The sequence below is a fragment of the Sinohyriopsis cumingii genome, chromosome 9 (genome assembly GCF_028554795.1).
Source record: "Sinohyriopsis cumingii isolate HCF-2022 chromosome 9, ASM2855479v2, whole genome shotgun sequence".
NCBI classification, from domain to species: Eukaryota; Metazoa; Mollusca; class Bivalvia; order Unionida; family Unionidae; genus Sinohyriopsis; species Sinohyriopsis cumingii.
This window is the reverse complement of record NC_142969.1, coordinates 29,767,210-29,790,687: the sequence shown is the minus strand read 5'-3', so window position 1 is coordinate 29,790,687 and position 23,478 is coordinate 29,767,210. Positions and strand designations below refer to the sequence as shown.

The following is a 23,478-nucleotide window of genomic DNA, read 5'->3' as shown; positions in this document are numbered from 1 at the left end:
AAATAATATGTTGGAGAGAGTGAATAGCAACGAGCAATCAGAGTATGTCACAATATAGGAATAACCCCACACAAATGTCAGTCTAACGTTAAATATTGAACAGGCTGGTAAAGTAATGCAACACAGAACCCAGACCTCACTTTTTATAATTCCGCAAAAGAAGGAAATTACCCCAATGTTAATATGCTTGTTATTTTTTAAAATCTCGAATAGCCCATACACTTCTTGCACCTGATTTTAGTACAAAGTCATATCATTACAGTGAAGTATATTTGTACAGAATTATTTTAAACAATCACATTTTTATACAATTTTCATACAAAAATGTTTTGTACAGCACACATGAAATAGTTTTCATATTTTTAATTTACTCGAAAATTCGAATAATATTTACTTGTATACACCTAGTGCTCACTCAAATGAACTTTGATATGACATTCGGGAATATTATTGAAACTTGGCGACCCACCTTACCTGTTAATCATCATAAGAAAATATTTAATATCTACACATATGTCAAGACATAATATGCAAAAAGTAAATATAAAGGAATACCAAACGCGTGTATGTAAGTGTGGGTTGGATTTTTAACGTAGCTTTATCAATTTTTGAGTCATATCGCTACGTTGTCTGCGTTGTGACAGTTTATCGTGATGTCTCGAACTAAAGCATCATGCCGTAGACATTTAGCATGATGTCCCATCCAGTCACACTCTCCTGACATCAGAAGTACCAGTCCTAACACTAATGCTAAGCGCCTAGCGAGGCAGCTGTAGTACCATTTTTAGAAGTCAGCCGAGGTTCGAACCCACGACCTCCCGCATACAGTGCGGACGCTCTAAACACTAGGCCACCAGGTAGGTATATGCTCTAATACTATGCCATTGCTTACCTCAGATTTATTGGGACTTTCGCTTCCGATAGGTTTATATGAAGAAGAATGGCGACGGGTTTCGTCATGGGACATTTATAATTACTTTTAACTAAATCCACTTATAAATAACTAAATTTTACGGAAATAAATACATAACTCCCCTTCAAACAATAACAAAAACAAGCGAAATAGGCTACAATGACTCATATCGATTTCATTCATTCCAAGTGAATTCCACAATTATAACACGTCTCATTTTATAGTTTTTGATTCACGTTTATTTCTGCATTTGCGGTAGTCGAAAATGTAACTTCATGACACACGAAAGAAAAAGAATCGAAAGACTCGCAGTTTAGATGCCTTAGCTATTATATTTTTGCATCCAATAATATATGAAGATGGTTTTGTTACTATACAAGTTGTTTGACACTGTCAGTAGTTAAAATATTATTGCAAATGTTTCTCGGGTCAAATGATCCACTGCCCGTCATGACTTGGCAACAGGACCTAAAATACTTGTGATCTACATGATGACACTCCTGGATTTCATCGTCATGCTAAATACTTTTTAAATGCCCGTACTCATTCAAATATTTGAGATACGGTGAAAGTTGTTTGAAATGGAATAGCTTGTTTATGACTGTCAATACCGCCAAGAATATATATATATATGTGTGTGTGTGTGTGTGTGTGTGTATCAGCATATTTACACTATGTTTATCTTTCTTTTCTTGTGTCATTACTTGCATCAAAAACCCGAATTGGCCCAGCAGTCTACGTCATTCACCGTTATGGATCACTACCATCTCAGCTCTGTCTCCGTGTGTGTTCGAGTCTCGGGCTCGCTCAGTGTGATAGTGTGAGAAAGTTTGTCAGCTCCAAAATGGATAATGGTCGCCATGTATAGCCTATCATGTGTGTTAAATCTCAAAACATCGACAACATCTTGCATGAAATATGTTTTGTTGTACAAGAATACACTCATTCATCCAACCATATATCCATACATGTCTTCACCAAAAATATCGATTAATGTCCTATTTTATGAAACATTTTAAAAAGCAATTAAGTTGGTAGATAACTTGTGCTATACGCATGTTTCAAGTTAAATAATCATAAATTTGGTTTCACTGTAGATTTCGTTACATTTTATGCCACTTTGACATTGGCTACATTAGACGGACCATTTAATACAATAAGTCACCTTATATCATTGCATAACGAATCAAAAATTGTGAGGTAATCCATAGAATTATCACCTTTTTGAGAGCCGTCGAGTGCTTTTTGTGGATTATATCCAGCGCAGAATGTACCAAAAAATATGTTGCTACATCTTGTAACCCAAACGTTGTAATCGACAACTTATGAAAATAATTTTAAAACGGCGGTTATTCTAAGCATTAAGAAAATAAAATGTTTCATGGACCATTAACATAATTTCATGGACTGGCCATGCAGCAGAACTTAAGACAACGAAATGAGTTGGAACTGACGTTTCCTAGACACTAAAACTAAATAAACAACAACACTATATCTCCTAAAGAAGCCTATCGTCTGAATTGCATCAGATATAACAGCAATGATGCAAACCATATCTCAAACAATGCGACATTAATGGGGGCGAAAACGATGTTATTGGTGTATTAGAATAAATGAAAGGAAATAGAACAGGTTGAAAACGTAAGAGATATGAAGCAAATGTACATAGGGACATTGAAAACTTAACAGAGAACCAATATCCTTACAAACCATTGCAATGTTTGTCTCTGTTACAAACTCTTCTTACGAATCAAGAATTATGATATAAGATACAGCATTAAACATTCTCTCAAACACATTGGCTATGAAACATCTCTTAGGGACAAAATTTAAACATATTTTTTATGGCTGTATTTATTTACTTGATTCACTGAAAATTTGTTTTATTTACATTAAGAATACATTTAAAATCAAAAAAGATGTTTAGGAACTGGTATTCTGTATTCTGTCTTTTACTGTTTAAAAAGCCATTCATTGCTCAGATCACATTAACAAATTTCACATAAATGATGTATCTTCGGGAAAAATCTAAAGACAATCGAAGGTGTAGTTTTACGCTAGAAATCAACTATTTTCTTCATTTGGAAGTAATTTCTTTCAAGATGTTCTCTTTCGAATTCTGACATAATAATTAACAGGGTATTATTTACTTGTTTAACCGGGAAAATATTATTACAATCGTAGAGCGTTTGTACTGTTGGATAGTGTGGTCTTTTTGATGTACATTGGTATCGCGATGCAGTCCCAATGTCCATCATTGTTGTAAAGAATACCAAACAGTATAAACTACACATTCCAAAATGTCAATGCAGATGGCTCGATTTATACAAAACTGTCTGCAATATTAGTCTGAACTTATGCATGCTTTATTGCTCCGACTCAAATTATATACGCGTACTTCAGTTTAACAATTTAATTTTTGTCTTGCTGATAATGGAAAAACATCAATACAAACAATACAATCTTTTTCCACCTGGAAATACGGTATTTGCCTTATCATACCCTGTGCTGCATGCCAAGGTAGTTTTGGTTCATTATGTATACAGTACTATTCAGACGTAAGTGCAAATATGCAAATATGGTCACATTCAAGGAATGAATATTTGTCTTTTTTTTCCTGATAATCTTTGCATATTGCTATATGCATCCCAGTAAGCATGTTAATTTGATTCATTTTGGACACAATTCTCTCTCTCTCTCTCTCTCTCTCTCTCTCTCTCTCTCTCTCTCTCTCTCTCTCTGAGCTAAAGTATTCATAAACCAGATAAGAAATAATATAGAAATATATACAATGTAATCTCTAAATATTTTTTCTGGATGTTTAGCACTTAATTTTTAATTTTGTGCTAAGAGATTCAAAACAAGTCTCACCTTCCATAATTGGCTCTTATTTCTCAGATGCTCACATATACTACAAAACACAACAAGAAATCACAATTGCCCTGCGTTCCAGCAAAGCATAATACTTTTCTTGCTTTTCGTGACTGTATCTTGAGGGAAACTTTAATTTGTTCAAGATTTAAACAGTGGCAAGTTAGTTGAGACAATAGAGCATTTTGGTATAATAACGTCGTCGTAGAGCGACTTTGCTACTCTGCATCATTCGTCAGCCCTTTAGAATGATGACAAGGATTCAACTGTAGCACGATAGGAACGGGAAACTTCTTTGCTAGGAACTAAGATACTTGAATGTAAGAGGAAAGTCTTACGTCCATATGAATACGTTTATATACATCATATTTACTGACGCTAGTTTTGAAAGGTATGCATTCCATGTTGGAAGTTTGCATAACACAGAAAATGATGGAACCAACATGATATTGGTACTGGGCGCATTGTTACATGTAATTATTTTCTGCAATTATCTATATAAAAACTATATTATTAAGATTACAAACTCAATTATAAGGTGTTCTAAGCTCGTTGAATATACGTATTTGAAGGAAAACCGACCACATCAAAATTAATTATTTGTTTTTTTTTTCTTCAACAAATGATATTAGAGAAAGTCAACGGTTTCATGATTGAACTCGTTCTTGGTTAATAACAATTTGCGGGGGTAGGGATAGAAGCGGGACGAAGGAAACTTATTAATGAGAATTTATCATTTATTTCAAGGATGTTAATTTTCAGGGCAGAGCTTTCCTGTATAAATTGTTCATTTTCAGTCTATTCTCTTCAGTTTATTAGTTGATGTTAACATAAGGAAACGTCACTGTAACAGTTGTAGTCTATGTTATGTGATCATCTTATTTTTAGGGTAATAAATCATGCGATGTATTACTGATCCTTCCCTCCCTTTACACTATATCGGCTAATAAAATTAGATTGAACTACTTATAATATTTTAGAAAATGGCCTTGCATAATAATTTCTTATCTATTAGCGAACACTTTTAGTACTGTCAACGTTGTCAGGAAAGATTATTTCAACTGAACAAGAAATGATCAACAATATCAATTTAATGAAAGGTGCAAATATAGAAAATAACAATAACTAAAGATGATGTTCTACGCTAAAGATTTCATGCGCAGACTTATCTAAATATGTGTCAGTAACATAGTATAAAGTAATCGACGGGAAATTAATAAGCTTCAATCAGATAGATATCCATTGCTTTTTGACACAGGATGCCCCTCTGAAACACGAAACACGTAAGAGTGGCAGCGCTTGACAGATGTCGTGGTGTACTAGTGTACTACATACGTTACGTTTATCATCTCATTGATATATGACCTAAATTGCTCTTACATGCCGTTAAACAAATACAAACAATTTTTCCTCACCCTCAAGCCCAGAGCAGCGAGAATGTGAAAATTAACATCTTCCCCATTATAGTATCCATATCAAGATGCTGCGTGCATACGTTTACCAAGGTACAACAGTCCAGTGTCGTCATCCAAATTGTGAAACTGTCAAGTCATTCAAAAGGAAAGGTAAGATAAATGGTATGCTTGCGATAGAAAACACATGCTGTATGATACCGGTCATAGATGGAGTCCTTGAAAATGCGAGAGGCAATTGACAGGCATAACCATATGTCTTCTTTAGCTGGTAATAAGAATTCTAATCAATATACTTACATTTATGCATCTTGAATTTCCTCAAAATGTACTCTCTTCGTTCTACAAATCCATCTGACATATCCTGCAAAACCTGATACACACCGAAATGGTACTGGAATTTCGAGTACATCTCCAACTAAAACCTGCAGTGAATTCACCCAGTAATCCAGTCCATCATAATCAGTAAAGCAGAATTAAATTGGCTCAACATAAAACGAGATCCATCAAATCCAAACCAAATGGAAAGGGTGGTGAAAATGCGCATTCCTTCACACTAGGACTGTAAATTTTAATTCAAAGTAAACCAAAACGACAATTCTTCTCGAAACTACTATTGAGCTCAACCAGATAAAGAGAGAAGAATTTACAAAATTGAGTTAGGCTGGTATGGTGAGCTGAATAGCAGATTAAATCTTAAACGTTTCGATTTAGGAGCACTTTTGTTGTATAATAAAAAGAAAATATTTTCCTTCTGAGCAAATACCGGAAATAGTCCACCTTTTGTAGTACCAAAACGATACATTTGGTACCAGATAATGAACTGTATCTAAAATTAACGTGGGGAATTGAACTATCCCGTATATATTACCGACAACAGGGAAATAGCTTTAAAAAAATGCAGTCATTTATTGAAGTATATTTTTGTCAACATAAATCTTTTTTTTCTCCAGATTTGTGCAGTTTTTTCTTACTTTAAAAGACAATTATGTTCACAACGCGAGTTAATATATTCGTAATAAGGAAATGATGACAAGAATTAAAGCAAGGGCAATATTACTTCAATTGCTGTAGTCAGTAGTATGAAACATATGTCTTCGTTTCACAAAATAAATATAGTCGCTTTATTACAGTTAATAAAATAATTACTAAATCTTCTGAACCGGTATTAGACAGATAACTTTTAAATTTTTCAATTAAATATGAAACTTAATATGACATATGATGATCAGGTCGAGCAAGGTAGAACATAATTCATAATCATTCTCCTGTCACTTAACCATGGGTGTTTAAAACAATTTTTAACGGTACGAATTTCTTTGATTAGTGACAGGCTATTTAAAATTTTATCTTCGGGTTCAGTCAATGGGATTTACTTTGAAACAACAATATTTCATTTTATTTATATCACAATCGATCAGAATATAATTTGCTCAGTAACGATGATTGAGATAAATAAAACTCGGGTTCTGCAAATCATGGTATTGACTGTTGCAGACATGGAAATCACACACTAAAAAGGCATTGTGGACAATTAATAGGACCATCATTTATTCTTGACTTATTGCTGAAATATTATTGTAATTTTTCAATTGTAATGAAATAATCTACATCAGATCAAACTTGCAACATTGCACTACAAGAGGTGAATCCACGAAATAAAAATGCCCCACATCAGCCAAAGTGGCTTTGAACGAGCAAGTGTAGGCATACCTTCCGAAAAAGTCGTAATATAGAGTTAACTAACATGTGATTTGCTTCCTCATTTTTCCCAAAGAATGTTTTCGACATAAGCATAACCTATATTTCCATCTTTAGGTCTATTTAATTATCTCTCTCTCTCTCTCTCTCTCTCTCTCTCTCTCTCTCTCTCTCTCACTCTCTCTCTCTGATTATGGATCAAACCACAAATTAATATCTGACGGTACGTGTGTGAATTTAGGATTTTCCTTTCTTTCTCACAACACGCGGAAATTTAATGATAACAATATACTCCATAAACCTAGCCGGACGTGCCCACTTTTGTTCAAACAACAATGCACTTTATTATCAGAGAGAAGATAAATGTAATAAACATAACACAACTTTGAATTGTAATGAAGACAACAAAATGCTGACGATTGACAGATGGTTTTTCGCAACGCTGATTTTCCATGCGCACGAAGTTCTTTGCAACAATACCAGTGAGTACATTATATATATATATATATATATATATATATATATATATATATATATATATATATATATATATATATATATATATCCTTTGCAATATTATGTTCTTGTAAGTAGACAGGGAGCATATTGTTCTTGTAAATTACTTAAACAACATCCAGATACATTTGATCCAGGTTAATTCGAACGTGACAATGAGCTAATTCACATTTGTTTAAATACATGAATAACCGAAATCTTATTCCCCTTGCTTCTCCGTCTGACCCGCTGCACGTTGCTGTTTGTATGTAAGCAATATTAACATTGGAATAAGGACGAAGTCTTCTCTTTGCTTATCTAACTGAATGGCCAAAAAAGCTGTGTGGATATAAGCCTTGGAATCAAAGGTGCAAAGTTGCCATAGAGACCACAATATGGTCGAGAAATTTGCAAAGAACAACGAAGATTACTAGTATACGTAATTAGACGAGATCTATGGACGAAATTTCCGGTAATTCTCATGTTTCCCTATCCAAAGCATTGACAGCTTAATATTTAGATTCAGATAGGCAGGCTCAAAGGACAACTGATGTCTAAAATTAATGTTCAAAAAATACTTTTGTTGAATTTAAGATGTAAACTTTTGTACATCAAATGCCACCAAATAGATCAGTGTGATAGGTTTTTAAAATGTTTAGTCTGAATTTAATTTTTCATCTCTTAAAGCTATTTTCAAAGAAATCCTCTCTTTCACCTATCACGACTAACATGATTTATTCGGGTGACGATTCCCTATAATCTTTGCTTCTTAAACTTTCAATCGTATGAAAACCTATGCCTTGACTTCATCAAATACTCCATAGATGATTTTATTCCTTTCACACAAGCTAGCATTACTGCCGTTATATGGATACATGAAATCAGTCCATAAAAAATACAATTCATTGCAAAGTTTGGGTTTATAAATAAAGTGCAATATATTCATGAGAAAGGATAGTAAAATTAGTTTTCACTGACCTGAATACCCAAGACTCATCTTATATGTAAAATTTATATTTTTCTGATACACAACTTTGCATCTCTTATTACCTTAATTCTAAAACTAGTCAACATTTAGGTAAGACTTAGGTGGGATCCAAATTAAATACGGTTTCCGGGGATGGAGACAACATACTATACTTCAAAACATTTTTACTAGACATCACATAGGGACAAATGTTCTCATTAGCGATTACTTGTTAACATACATGAATGCATTCCCTTAGCTCAATTGCACATGGCACAAAACCCAAGACATCGCAAGTATAAGTTTGCTAATTGTTGTGCATGATGACTCGTGGGGCATGTAGATTTTATTCCGTAAATGTTAGTCAAACTATTTCCGAGGAAATTGCACGTACCGTAAAGCAATTGAAACATCTTGAACAAGCGGCTACCCTGGAGGAGACCGCAAAATATATGAAGGTGAAAGGGCAATGCGAAAATGCAAAAACCAGAATAGGTGGTATATGAAATGCGACTGTAAGACGATGAATGCGCGTCAAATATGAGCATGTCCCTTGCGAATATATTACAATAGACGTGAGATCAGATATTAAAAAAGCTAATTATATTTCAATTATTCCACAGAAAACGTTCTCTCTCAAATGCGTTCAGAATTAACAGGAACTATATATGTGAAGATACTGGTGCCTCTGTTTACATCAGGGTTACTATGTACGATCATGCATTCGGTCACGGTGTTACTTTGGTTTCTAATCATGTCGTCAAGAGTTAAAGATATTCCTTTGACAATGCTATCGGTTTATATTTTATCATAAAGATACTCATGAGTGTATGTCTTTAAAACTTCTCAACACGCCCAAAGAGAATATCTACTCATTGCGAATTTTCTCTGAAAATAGTTTTTTATACAGCATTGAAATAGGTCATTTTCCTATGGTACAGAACCACGAAAGCTGGGTACAAATGTTTCCTTGCAGAACTGATAAACTTATTAGACAACGAAAACACATGATATTGAAAATGTTAGTCGTTGTATGGTCCAATTAAATCCATCGTCACAGTTAGGTACCAACATGCTGCACAGATGAAACTTACAAACATGCAAAGCGGCTTTGAAGACTTCGATAAATTGAGTAAACAACACAAAAAAACATCATATTCCTATTAATACAGTCAATAGTATCCATTTTATCAAATAGTTAATTATCGTGTGTTTTCTACTACACACGTTTCCATATGTTTCCATTTAGTGGAATAAGGAAACGAAGAAAATAAAACTAAAAGTAGCTACGTAACAAATTTCAAACATAACTCGCTTGACCTCAGGATCAGAGTTTCATCGTGGAAGATACCAAATGTAACCACTGATTTTATTTGTATTGTAATTATTAGTAGTGGTAGAAGTAGAAGTAGTAGATAGCGTTCTTTCTATTGTAATATTTGTTCAAAACTTTGAATTCGATTGCTGGACACAAGTAGATAAATACGGAAAAAGAAGAATTTCGCGTAACCAGTCCATGTCGTTAAGAGTTCTCTCGAATATGACCCTGCCCTATGATTGTTTTTTTTTCTTCAAATTTACTAATAATCCATGTATTCTTCTTTAGTGTCTTCAAATACCGCACATATAACTATCCTAGTCCAAGAAACAAAATGTCTAAATGTTTGCATAGAGAAAATACAACTTCATTCATTGAACTTATTGTTTTCGTATCTTTTCCTGTAGGGAGTAAAATAAAGTTAAAACGAGTGGATTAATGTTCAATCTACATGATTGGTAATAGATCAAAAATGCAGAATCACAATTTTATCTCGCTATTTCAACAAATCCTATAAAAATACACTTTTGTTTTGTACGTGTTACCTGATATAAAAATTGTTATATGTTCGCAACATTTTGTATGTATTGCTCAATCTATATTATGAATCATTCAAATTGTTTTGATCTTTTTAAGACAAAGCACATTATCTGCATAGTTCTCCGTGGAATCATAAACATCCTGCTTTAGACACAATACAAAATATAGAGCCAATTTTCATCGCCTCGAAATTTGGAATCGAATTATGACAAGTGCTGACATAAAAAACCAAAGATCACGTTCAAGAAGGAGATAGCAACAGACTAATGAAAACCTTTACAAACTTTGATATCTAAAACAAGGCATGACTTCCCCCAGCCTTTATACTTGTGGTACCAAATAGTGCAATTGTAACAATTTGACTCTATGATAAAGCATGAACAAAACAGAGAAAAAGGACAGGATAACATCGAGCTTACACCTGGTTCATGTCTAGGTAATGACTCGAATATTACAAATGCTAATTAGTAGCATTAGTAATATGTTGGTAAGCAGCAGTTGCGGCATACATGAATAATTCTGCATCATGTGATAAGTCCAATATAAAATAAACTTTCCGCTATTGTTTTCAACATCCTCAAGCACTTTCGAGACGTATGACCCCAAACTGAATAGAATCATCTTTGTAAGATTGCAATTTGAAGGAAATATGAAGATAGAAGAAAAACGCATTCGACTCTTTGAGATAAGAGCCCCAATCCAGGCTTTATTTATAAGGTCAACGTAATACTTAACACTGTCATGACTAAATAAAAGAAACAGTATTACAGATGGATATGTTATGGATATCTTCCACATGATGTAAGTATGCCTTGATACACGAACGAGATATTATTATTATTATTATTATTATTATTATTATTATCATCATCATTAATGATGCTAATCGTTGTGGCAGCAGTGGAGTAAGTATTTTACTGCTACTAGATAAGAACTCCTGAACAATGGTTTATATTTCGCGAGAATTCATTTATTCCTATGCATAGCAACTCGGCGAAAGTTTCCCGTACAAGAGACCCGTACTACCGTGTTTTTTTAAAAGTTTTTTAAGTCTTAATGCCTGTCATATGTCTCCAAAAGGCACATTCGCTGTCACAAACACGTAAAGCCATGGTCTCATTCAGCTTAGCTATAGATATGATTCAACTATATCGATCTGAAAGCCAAGTAACAAAATCTCAAGGATTGTAGTCATGTGACCCACATGAATATATGGGCCTGTCATGTGCATTTCAGTTCGTAAAGGATTTTTGTTTTTTTCTATAAGTTAACAATTTAAAATCAACCTACTTAAGAACGATAAATTTGAATTAAGCAAATGATAATTGCTGATTTTAAGCTGGCGGCAACATTCAATATAATATATACGGCTTCCATTTAAGCTCCAGATAGTTCCAGCTCCACCTCAACAACACCTAGTACTTCTATCAGCACTTCCGTCAATCCTAACACTTCTACAACTGCCAACACTCCTACTACAGGTGGGACTAGTACCACTATTTCAACGACGACAGGTACATCGACGACAACCAATTTGTCGCCTACAGGTAATCCATTCCATAAAAAATATAATTAGTTTTCATTTGGTTTGATACCGATGATTACATTTGATTGTAAATGTAATTTCTGCTCGTTTACAACAGAAAGCGGTAAATTAATGTTTATGTTGAATTTGATTGTATAAGTTCATGATTGCTACTGGTATGACATTCTTCAGACATTTGAAACATCACAATAACATGTGTAGTTTTCTTCTTATTTTTCCTTGTCCTCCTCACTCCTTCCCTTTCTTTCTGTCTCATCATGATGAGAGTTTATATAATGCTTCATTACTAACTAAAACGCAAATCAGTTACTATTCTACGAATTAAAGCATAGTTGGCAGCTCCAATTATCCTTACATTTCTATAAATAAATTCCTCTATTTGCATCTGATCATGTAACTGATTAAAGATGTGCATATGAGCCACATTTTATGGCAAAGTGAATTTTTTTATCGCAGCAGTGTTCCAAATGAAGTGTTCCTAGCGTTACATGTACATTCCATCTAATTTTATGTTGTACTGAAGTTAACTTGCGGCGAAGGATACACTTCCTCGTTCATACAAAATGTCAAAATGAATGTCACAGTGTGTAATCCCCGATATCTGTGTTTATCTTTGCTGCAATGTTAATTACAGTTCCAGTGGATTTAATAAGAGATAACCTAAGGTTGAACATTTCCAAAGTTTATATAATCATTTCAAACGTATCCACTTGTTCTCTCCAGACTGTGGGGTGTAAACTCCTTGTTATGAATATGAACGGTTTCTGCAACTTTTACCCCTGTTTAATATCGAATTCAATCTTCAACCTAGTAGAAGAAGCACAAGTATGTTGACGTGATACTTGCTTTGTGGGTATCAACTGACAGATATGTTGAGAGGTCATGATATGAAAATGTCAAAAAGTGGAAGTTGGTTACGTGAGGAAAAAAAGCAATATTGTTCGTGTTCATTCTTATGTTTTTCCATCACTTTAATCGCATTCTGAAATCAGCCATGCAGGTGTTATTTATTTTATATATTGCCCCTATTGTATCTTACTGGTCATGCGTATGTGTGGATAAGGATTTAAATTATACAAGCTAAGATTGTACTACTCATTGGCTGTACTTTCACGGACTGTTACTGCTGTACATTTCTCAAATGTCATTATTTATTACACTCTCTTTCTACTTCACACAGATAGATTCAGTGATATGTGAATACAACTTTCATGTGTAGCTGATTCACGTTTGCTCCTTGTTAGACCAATTCGTACGCTTTTTCTATAATGATGTTGTTTTTCTATAATGACATGTATGTCATAACATATATCTCGAAAAGAAAAGTCATTGAAGATTCATATCTTTTATGTTCAACCGCGTACATTATTCCATATATTCTGTTTAAATATTCAAAAGTGATAATTTTGTCAATTATTCGTCAGAATTTTTTATATTCAAGCATTCTCATGACACATTCCTAACGCCATTCGTTTGTGTTAATCTCACGTTAGGCAAAAGAGTCCTTTCTATGTAATATCTGTACGTTTCATGAAACAGCTAGAGTGTTATTTATAGAGAACAGTTGCGTAGTGTGTTTGTTACACAACACCCTATAAAGGAAAAATAATTTCAATGATATTTATTCATTAAAGAAATGTATGAATCATTTTAGATAGATTTCTCAACTGGTCAAATTGTTCCACATTACCTAAGGTCTCCTTGTACAAATAGCGGTGAGACTAGCACTTTTAACTTTGAAAATACTCCATTTTCATTGCTTACAATCAGAAGATACGTATTAAATGGTTGAATGAAATATTCAACAGAAGCAGGCAAACTGCACCTAATGAATACTTAGACCAGAACTTGAGAGAACTATTTGATAAATATGACTATATATTAGTGTAACTTGATGCTAGTATTGTTTAGTACAATGACGATTTGATCCAATTAAGGTCTTGGATATATCAATTACAAATGATCCATTCGTAGCAATCACATATAAGTATTTTAGAAGTTCATACATTGTGATCCATCATAACGGTATTTTACTACTGATGTCAGATTGAAATTATGTCTAAGTATCCAGAGTAGCTTCATCCTGATTTAAGTTTATGACATATATATATATATATATATATATATATATATATATATATATATATATATATATATATATATATATATATATATATATATATATATATATATATATATATATATATATATATATATATATATATATATATATATATATATATATATATATATATATATATATATATATATATATATATATATATATATATATATATATATATATATATATATATATATATATATATATATATATGATTTGCAGAGTATGCAATCATTGGTATCGGAAGTATTGGTATGGTTGCAGTTGTGGTGCTTGGGGCAGCATGCTACTACAGGTATGGAAAACGAAATCATGTTGATGTCTATCAGCAATTACCAATGCTTTTAATACATTTAAAGACTGATCATGTATTCATGCATTGGGTTTAACCGCCCATTAGCATATTATTGGTTAAAGGGTGTATAATGAAAGCCACAAAAATAAAAATGTACGAATAAAGGTATACAGCAGAAAGAAAAAAAACAATTTAGTAGACAACGTATTTCATTCAAACTTAACAATACTGTACTTTGTTATAGAAGACGAAGGTGCTAAAACTCTGCTAAGGGTTTTAAAATCAAAGATAATACTTTCGCTCTCTTTAACAATATATTCTATCTTATAACTTAAGTGGTTGAGAAGGCAGATGATATTGTTGATATCTTTCGATGGTCCGGTGTTAACTATTGCTTATGGTACCGGAAAAATTACACTGCAGTGTTATTTTGCAGGAGAAGAAAGCCACGAAAGGATCATATATTTTCAGATAAAAGCAACATCAGACAGTCAGTGACAAACACTGACAATCCGAATATTAGACCTTCCTTGGAATGGGATAATCAAATGTCCAAAATGCAGCGTATGTGACTGTTCAAACGATGCGACCAAGTCAAAGCGAAACTACACAAAATGCCTACGACATTATGATTAACACCATGGAAAGAGTGCCCGACAACACATACAACCACAATAAGCAATTACTGGAAGATACTTATGACAGTACAATTACATTCGGAAAGACAACGTTGGACGAAACCTACGATCACACAAATTTCAAAACTAATTCCTATAGCACATGTGACACATATGACAACACAAATTTTACCCACTACAATATATATGAACAGACGCTCAACAGACTACGAAAGATTCTGAACCAAGCTTTGATTAAACGCGTAATAATGTTGATGAGGAAACGCATCTTAAACCATTTCAACCTCCCATAGAAAACGTAGATGACATATATAATAAGTATATATAAGTAAGGGACAACCATATCATTCTTTCCAATAAAGCTATCCTTTTCAATGTAGGAAAAGTTCTACATACGTCCTTATCGTGTGACAATTGTGAACGTACGGTGACGTACAGGCGGAGATGTGAGAACAACTTATTATGAAACAGCTGGAGTAGTAAAAATTAGAATAAAGTGTTTTATGTGGTCCTGCATTTTGTAGTGTTGATGGTAATGTCCAGCTTTGCGACTCATCAATGGATGCTCTAGCGACACTGTTCACCCTTCATAAGAACTTGAACGGGTTGTCGTGAAACATCATCGTTGAAAATCTACACACAACACTATCTATACATTGTCATAGTTAATGCATAAAAACAAGTATTTGTAACAAAATGTCACTGACTGCACACTCACCAATATATATATATATATGCTTCAGTTATAGTATTCCATAATGTATCTCACTCACATCGTGCATTTTGTGACAATTCAGTCAGGCAACATGCAAAAGAAGAATAAATATGACCATCTGGTACATAAAATATACAATTACTTTATGTTTTCATTGGGTATTCAAAAGGTAGCAGTGCCAATGGCCTGCATATAGACACGTAAAATGTTGCTGATGCTTTTACGTTGTGTGGGTATGAGTTGCATCAAGTTGAAATTTGATCTGATTGTAGTATTACATACAACAACATTTACGTATTTTTACATGCTCATAACAGATTTTGTTTTTTATAAATTTGTATCCATACATTTTAAAATCGTAGCCTTCAATAGGCACTCTATAGTTAGTAATGAACCGAAGTAAGCCGAATATATGTATATTTGTCTTAACATATTTAATAGATGATAAAATAGATCCCAATTATTTAGTTTCCATATCTGGAGTAGCATACTGCCACAAGAACCACAATTTCAACCATAACAATTCTTCCAGTAACGATGATTGTAAGCTCTTTAAATAATATATGTAAAGCATAACACTAAACCAGTAAAGACCGTTCCTAGATGCTTTAACATAATTTTAGATTGATGCCAATAGCATGGATCAGCTAAGGTGGATCCCTTGGTCGGAACATAAGAGCATATATGTTGTGGGTTATGCAGAATAGCATTTGTAGCTGACCATCTCCAAAATCATTGACAGTCTCGTAAACAACATTGTTCACCGTTTACTGCATCTTATATCATACTTTTTGGTTCGTAAGAAGAGTTTGTAACAGAGAGAAACCTTGCATATAGTGTTGGGTATATTTAATTTGCATTGTTTGTTTTAGGTTTTTTAGGGGTTTTATCTTCTTGTTCCATGATAAGTTGTGGGTTATATAGAATACTACTTTTGTAGCTGACATTCTCCAAATGTCTTGTAAACAACATTGTTCACCTTTTTCTGAGTGAAGGACACATATTATGAATATTATCTTTTAACGTGTCAAGGACATTGTATTTTTTATGATTTTCACTATAATTTGGGGAAAAGAACCACTAATAAATATTTTATCTGTTATATATTCATTACCATCTACAATTAAATGTTTTCAAACAAGTATGACCTAAGTCAGGTCAAGGGGTATATAATCTTTTTCAATGGGAAATATTATTTATTCCTGCAATAACTTAAGAGGCAAAATCAGTCTGATTGTTGTGTCCAATATTTTATTTGGGCTGGAATTTATTTACTCAAAGTATTCATTTACTGGGAATACAAAGTGCTCCTCTAAAATAATTTATTTGATACACGTACTTGTTTGTAATAAAAAAATTCAAGCAAGAATATATTCCTGGATAATATTTTTGAGATATTGCACATCATTACTATTCAATCCATCGCATGCACATCAACTCTTTTTTTAAACACTTCCAAATCATTCCCTGTTATTTGTTCATTATCACCTATATAATTACTTATAAGATTTTTGAGGATTTATTTTACAATACCGTAAGTTCGTTTTCTCAACAAGTTCAATTTGTATGCTAGAAACATAAAGATCATAATTGGCATTTTACAAAACTTACACTGTTTCGCTCATTTCATTACTATCCTTAAGAACAGAAAGCCATATATATATATTCACCTTGGTGGACTTCAAGATTTGAAATGTAAGCATCAATATTTGACGTCAGTTATATGCGATGTTGTCATTTTGTTAGCAAAATGGTCAATGATACATCGTTCTTAATTATCATTACAACATCAATTAACTGGACTCATTCACTAAAATGTGAACATTTGTTTTAGCAAATGCCGCCTTAACTTCTGCTTTATTCATTTATCTTACATTTTGGACAATTGTTTGCAACGATTAATTGAAATACAGAACCAAATAGACAAACGAAAATGACGAATGAAAACAAATTTCCCTTAACTGGTCCGAACACAAGAGCATATATGTTGTTCACCTTTTACTGCATCTTATATCATACTTCTTGTTTCGTAAGAAGAGTTTGTAACCGAGAGAAACATTGCATATATTCTTGGGTATATTTAATTTGCATTGTTTTTTATGGGTTTTTTAGGGGTTTTTTTTTTTCTTGTTCCATGATAAGTTGTGGGTTATATAGAATACCACTTTTGTAGCTGACATTCTCCAAATGTCTTGTAAACAACATTGTTCACGTTTTTCTGAGTGAAGGATACATATAATGAATATTATCTTGGTATGTGTCAAGGACATTGTATTTTTTTATGATTTTCACTATAATTTGGGTAAGAGAACCACTAATTAAGATTGTACCTTGTACATATTTATTACCATCTGCAATGAAATGTTTTCATACTAATGTGACCTAGGTAAGGTCGAGGGGTATGCAATCTTTTTTAATGGGAAATATTATTTATTCCTGCAATAACCTATGAGGCAAAATCAGTCTGATTGTTGTGTCCAATATTTTATTTGGGCTGGAATTTATTTACTCAAAGTATTCATTTACTGGAAATACAAAGTGCTCATATAAAATAATTTCTTTGATATACGTATTATTTACAAAGAAAATTCAAGCAAGAATATATTCCTGGATAATATTTTTGAGATATTACACATCATTGCTATTCAGTTCATCGCATGCACATCAGCGCTTGTTTTAAATACTTCCAAATCCTTTACTGTTATTTGTTCATTATGACTTGTGTAAGTACTTATAAGATTTATAAGATTTATTTTATAAGATTTTGGGGGGATTTATTTTACAATACCGTAAAGTTCGTTTTCTTTACATGTTTAATTTGTATGCTAGAAAGATAAAGTCATCATTGGCATTTTACAAAACTTACACTGTTTCGCTCATTTTATTACTTTCCTTAAGAACAGAAAGCATATATATATATATATATATATATATATATATATATATATATATATATATATATATATATATATATATATATATATATATGGACTTTAAGATTTAAAATGCAAGCATCAATATTTGACGTCAGTTATATGCGATGTTGTCATTTTGTTAGCAAAATGGTCAATGATACATCGTTCTTAATTATCATTATAACATCAATTAACTGGACTCTTTCACTAAAATGTAAACATTTGGTTTAGCAAATGACGCCTTAAGTTCTGTTTTATTCATTTATCCTACATTCTGGACAATTGTTTGCAACGATTAATTGAAATAATGAACCAAATAAACAAACGAAAAGGATGAATAAAAACATATTTCCCTTAACTGGTCTATATTTAATGAAAATATCTTAGTAATTTCATGCAATTGTATTTATTGAACCCTATGTGAACCTTAGGAACGACAAAGTATATTACACACGACTACCATGCTTCGAATTTCTTATTAACATTCCCCAGTTGTATTTATAAACGACCAAATATAATATATCAGATTTGGACAATATTAATTTTGTTGCAGCATGTGGGGTCGGTTCTCGAAACCTTCTCACAATAAACTGAGTAATGTGTGTGTGTGTGTGTGTGTGTGTGTGTGTGTGTGTGTGTGTGTGTGTGCTGGAGAACGTGTGTGGTGGTGTGGGTGGGGAGAGAGAAGAACCTTAACGCAGTGATGACGTAGGTGAAATTAGGCAGTAAGTCCATCTAGAAGTCAGTTTCATTCATTCCACATCACATTTATAAAGGTGTTTGATGTGGTGATCTTCGTCCTAATTTTAACAATATTGATTGATAATATAAAAATACCTGCAGGTTACTTCTCCCATCAATGCCGAAATACACGTTATTGTAATTTTCAAGGCTATTGGTCATTTAATACGAAACTATACTAGTCTTGATAACTAAAAGGTATCTCTCTCTCCTTAATTCTCATATTCTTCACCTCAACCCTCCTTGTTTGTAATTTATACATGGAGGGATGGTTAGATCAGCGGACGGATGTACGAATTTAATGCCTGAGTGATTTCATATAATTGCACGAGAAATAATGATAATAATAAAATTGTATAATCCCTTATGTTGAATTGGGGATTTCTTTAATGTCAATCATAAAAAAAAATTCTACAAGAATAACGAAAATAAATAAATCATATTTTAGTATTTTTCTTTCTCAAACGTTATATACAATTAAATTGAATACATGAGAATTCGATTTACTGGCCATTAGTGTAATTATGGAGGTAAAACTAATTTCAATAAGACTAAGCTGGGAAGAATCTTGAAACAGAAAGATACAAAACCGTACGGTGTGTATTATGAATATCCATCACTATTTCCTTTCATGTTTCAGAAGAAGAAACCGTTCGAACTCAAGAACAAATACATCCATAAACAACGTGAGCCTTTACGAATCTCACATCGAAGTGTTTAGTCAGGACAATTACGATCAAATTATCAGGATCACATCAGGAAGAGGAAATAATATATTGGAGAGAGTGAATAGCAACGAGCAATCAGAGTATGTCACAATAGAGGAATAACCCCACACAAATATCTGGAAAACATTAAATCTTGAACTAACTGGTAATGGAATGCAACACAGAACCCAGACTTCAGGTTTTATGATTCCGAAAAAGAAGGAAATTACCCAAATGTTAATATGCTTGTTATTTTTTAAACCCTCGAATAGCCCATACACTTTTTGCACCTGACTTTAGTGCAAAGTCATGTCATTACAGTGAAGAATATATGCAGAGAATTATTTTAAACAACCAATCTTCATACAATTCTCATACAATAATGTTTTGTACAGCACGCATGAAATAGTTTTCATATTGGAATTTACTTGGAAATTTGAATACAATTTACTTGCATACACCTAGTACTCACTCAAATAAACTATGATATCACATTCGGGTATATTATTTAAACTTGGCGACCCACCTTACCTGTTAAGCATCCTAAGAAAATATTTAATATATACACATATATTAAGACATTATATGCAAAACATAGATATAAAGGAATACCAAAGGGTTAATAGTCCTGCAATATATTAAAAGATATATTAAATTTCAAAGTAACTTCAAATTAATGTGTGTATATAAGTGTGGTTTGGATTTTTAACGAAGCTTTAACATATTTTTTGTCATATCGCTACGATGTCTGCGTTGTGGCAGTTTATCGTCTAGCACTGAGGCATCATGCCGTAGAAATTTAGAATGATGTCCCGACCAGTCACCTCTCCTGACAACAGGACAAGGAGTCCTAACACTAACCTCTTAATACTGAACACCATTCGAGGCAGACGTTAGTTCCATTTTTATACGTCTTAGGTATGACTCGGACGGGCTTAGAACCCGCAACCACCCACATCCAAGGGGTATGCTCGAACCACCAAGCCAGTGGAGCGGTCGTTAAACGGGCTCAAATTTTCATATCGATTGCTAGAAACCTCTGCATTTTTTTATATATTTTGCTTTTGTCCTATGCATCTCTACTTTCTGCTAAAAAATAAAGGAGCCCACTAAAAGAAAATAATAAATTCCAAACTAAATGCATAATCATAGTTAAATAAATATACAACAACGTTAGCAACGCCTTTCAACTTGCGAGGCAGCTGTTAGTACCATTTTTAGAAGTCCTTGGTATGACATGGCCGGGGTTCTAACCCACGTCCTCCCATATCCTGGGCGAACGTTCTAAACACTAGGCCGCTGGATATTAGTTAGGTATGTGCTCTTATACTAGGCCATTGTCTTCCTCAGATTTATTGGGACTTTCGCTTCCGATTGGTATATGCGAAGAAGAATGTTCACGGGTTTCGTCATGGGACATTTATACTTATTTCTAACTAAATCCACTTATAAATAAATATATCTTACGGAAATAAATACATAACTCCCCTTCAGACAATAACAAAAAAGCAAAATAGGCTACAAAGACTCATATCAATTTCCTTCATTCAAAGTGAATCCCACAATTATAACACGTTTCATTTCATTATTTTTATTCGCGTTTATTTCTGCATTTGCGGTAGTCGAAAATGTATCTTCATGACACCCGAAAAAAATTGAAAGTCCCGTAGTTTAGATGCTTTAGCTATTATATTTTTGAATCCAATAATATATGATTCATCGTCATGCTAAATAGGTGTTAAGTGCCCGTAAGCTGTCGAATATTTTAGATATAGCAAAACTTGTTTGAAACGGAATAGACTGTTTATGCTTATCAAAACCGCCAAGAAAAATATTATTTCAATATGCTCATGCCGCATTTGTCTCCACATATATATATATATATATATATATATATATATATATATATATATATATATATATATATATATATATATATATATATATATACCGTCGTGGATCAATACCATCTCACCTCTGTCTCCGTGTGTTCGAGTCTCGGTCAGGCCCAACGCGATTGCGTGGGAAATATTGCCAGCTCCAAAACTGATTCTGGTCTCCATGTCCTGCCTCTCGTGTGCGTTACATCTCATAATATCAATATCTTGCATGAAATATCTTTTGTTGCACAGGAATATACCCATTCATCCATACATACATACATGTATTCACCCAAAATATCGATTATTGTTGTATTTTATGATGAATTGTAAGAATCAAGTAAGTTCGTGGATAAATTGTCTTATACGTATGTTTCAAGTTAAATAATTATAAATTTGGTTTAACTGTACATTTCGTTACATTACATACCACTTTGATATTGGATACATACGATGGAACGTTTAATACAATAAATCACCTATATCATTGCATAACGACTCAAACATGGCATTGCCTGAGATAATCCATAACATTATCACCTTTCTCGGAGCCGTCAAGTGCATTTTGTGGATTCTATCCAGCACAGAAGGTACCAATAACTATGTTTCTACATCTTGAAACCCAAACAATGTCAATAACTACGGCAGGTATTCAAAACATTAAGATAATCAAATGGTTCATAGACCATTCACTTCATTTCATGGACCGTGCAACAGAACTTAAGACAACAAACTGTGTTGTAACTAACGTTTCCTAGACACTAAACCTAAAAAAAGCAGCAACACTATAGTTTTTGAAGAAGCCTATCGGGGCCATCTGAATCGCGTCAGATATTTTAGCAATGATGCAAACCATATCTCAAACAATGCGACATTCCTGCAATTATCTTTATAGAACTATATTGTTAAAATTACAAACTCAATTGTATGGAGTTCTAAACTCGATGAATACGATATATATTTGAAGCAAAAGCCGACCACATCCAAATTAATTATTTGGTGGGGTTTTTCAACAAATGATATTATAGGAAATCAATGGGCTTGATTGCTCTAATGCTAGGTTAGTAACACTTTGCGGGGGTGGGGATAGAAGCGGGACGGAAGAGAACTTATTAATAAGGATATATTATTTATTTCAAGAATGTTCTTTTCAGGACAGAGCTTTCCTATGTAAATCGTTCATTTTTAGCATATTGTCTTGAGTTTATTAGTTGATGTTAGTATAAGGAATCGTCAATGTAACAATCGTATTCTCTATTACGTGATTATCTTATTTTTAGGATAATGCATCATGAGATGTAGTGATCCTTCCCTCTCTTTACACTATATCTGCGTAATAATGAGAACATTAGATTGAATTACTTATAATATTTTATATAATAGCCTTGCATAATAATTTGTTATCTATTAACACGAACATTTAGTACTGTCAACGTTGTCAGGAAAGAATGATTCATCCAAACAGGAAATGATCAAAAATATCAATTTAATGGAAGAAGCAAATATATAAAATAAAACTAAACGTTTGAAGTAATCGATGGGAAATTAATACGCTTCCATCAAACAGCTATTCGTTGCTTTTTCACACAGGATGCCCCTCTGAAACACTCCACAGTGGCAGCACTTGAAGATGTCGTGATGTACTAGTGTATTAGATAATTTGCGTTAATCATCTCATTGATATATGACCTAAATTGCTTTT

The 23,478-nt window shown here is 33.0% G+C and overlaps 1 long non-coding RNA gene across 1 annotated transcript; it reads left to right on the top strand.

Moving 5' to 3' along the window:
• The first annotated feature begins 7,193 nt into the window (after window positions 1–7,193).
• LOC149791474 (uncharacterized) lies at window positions 7,194–20,131 on the top strand. The gene is made up of 4 exons (XR_016423182.1): window positions 7,194–7,379; window positions 11,600–11,764; window positions 14,108–14,180; window positions 19,830–20,131. It is a non-coding gene; the product is annotated as an uncharacterized LOC149791474 (long non-coding RNA).
• The last annotated feature ends 3,347 nt before the right edge of the window (window positions 20,132–23,478 follow it).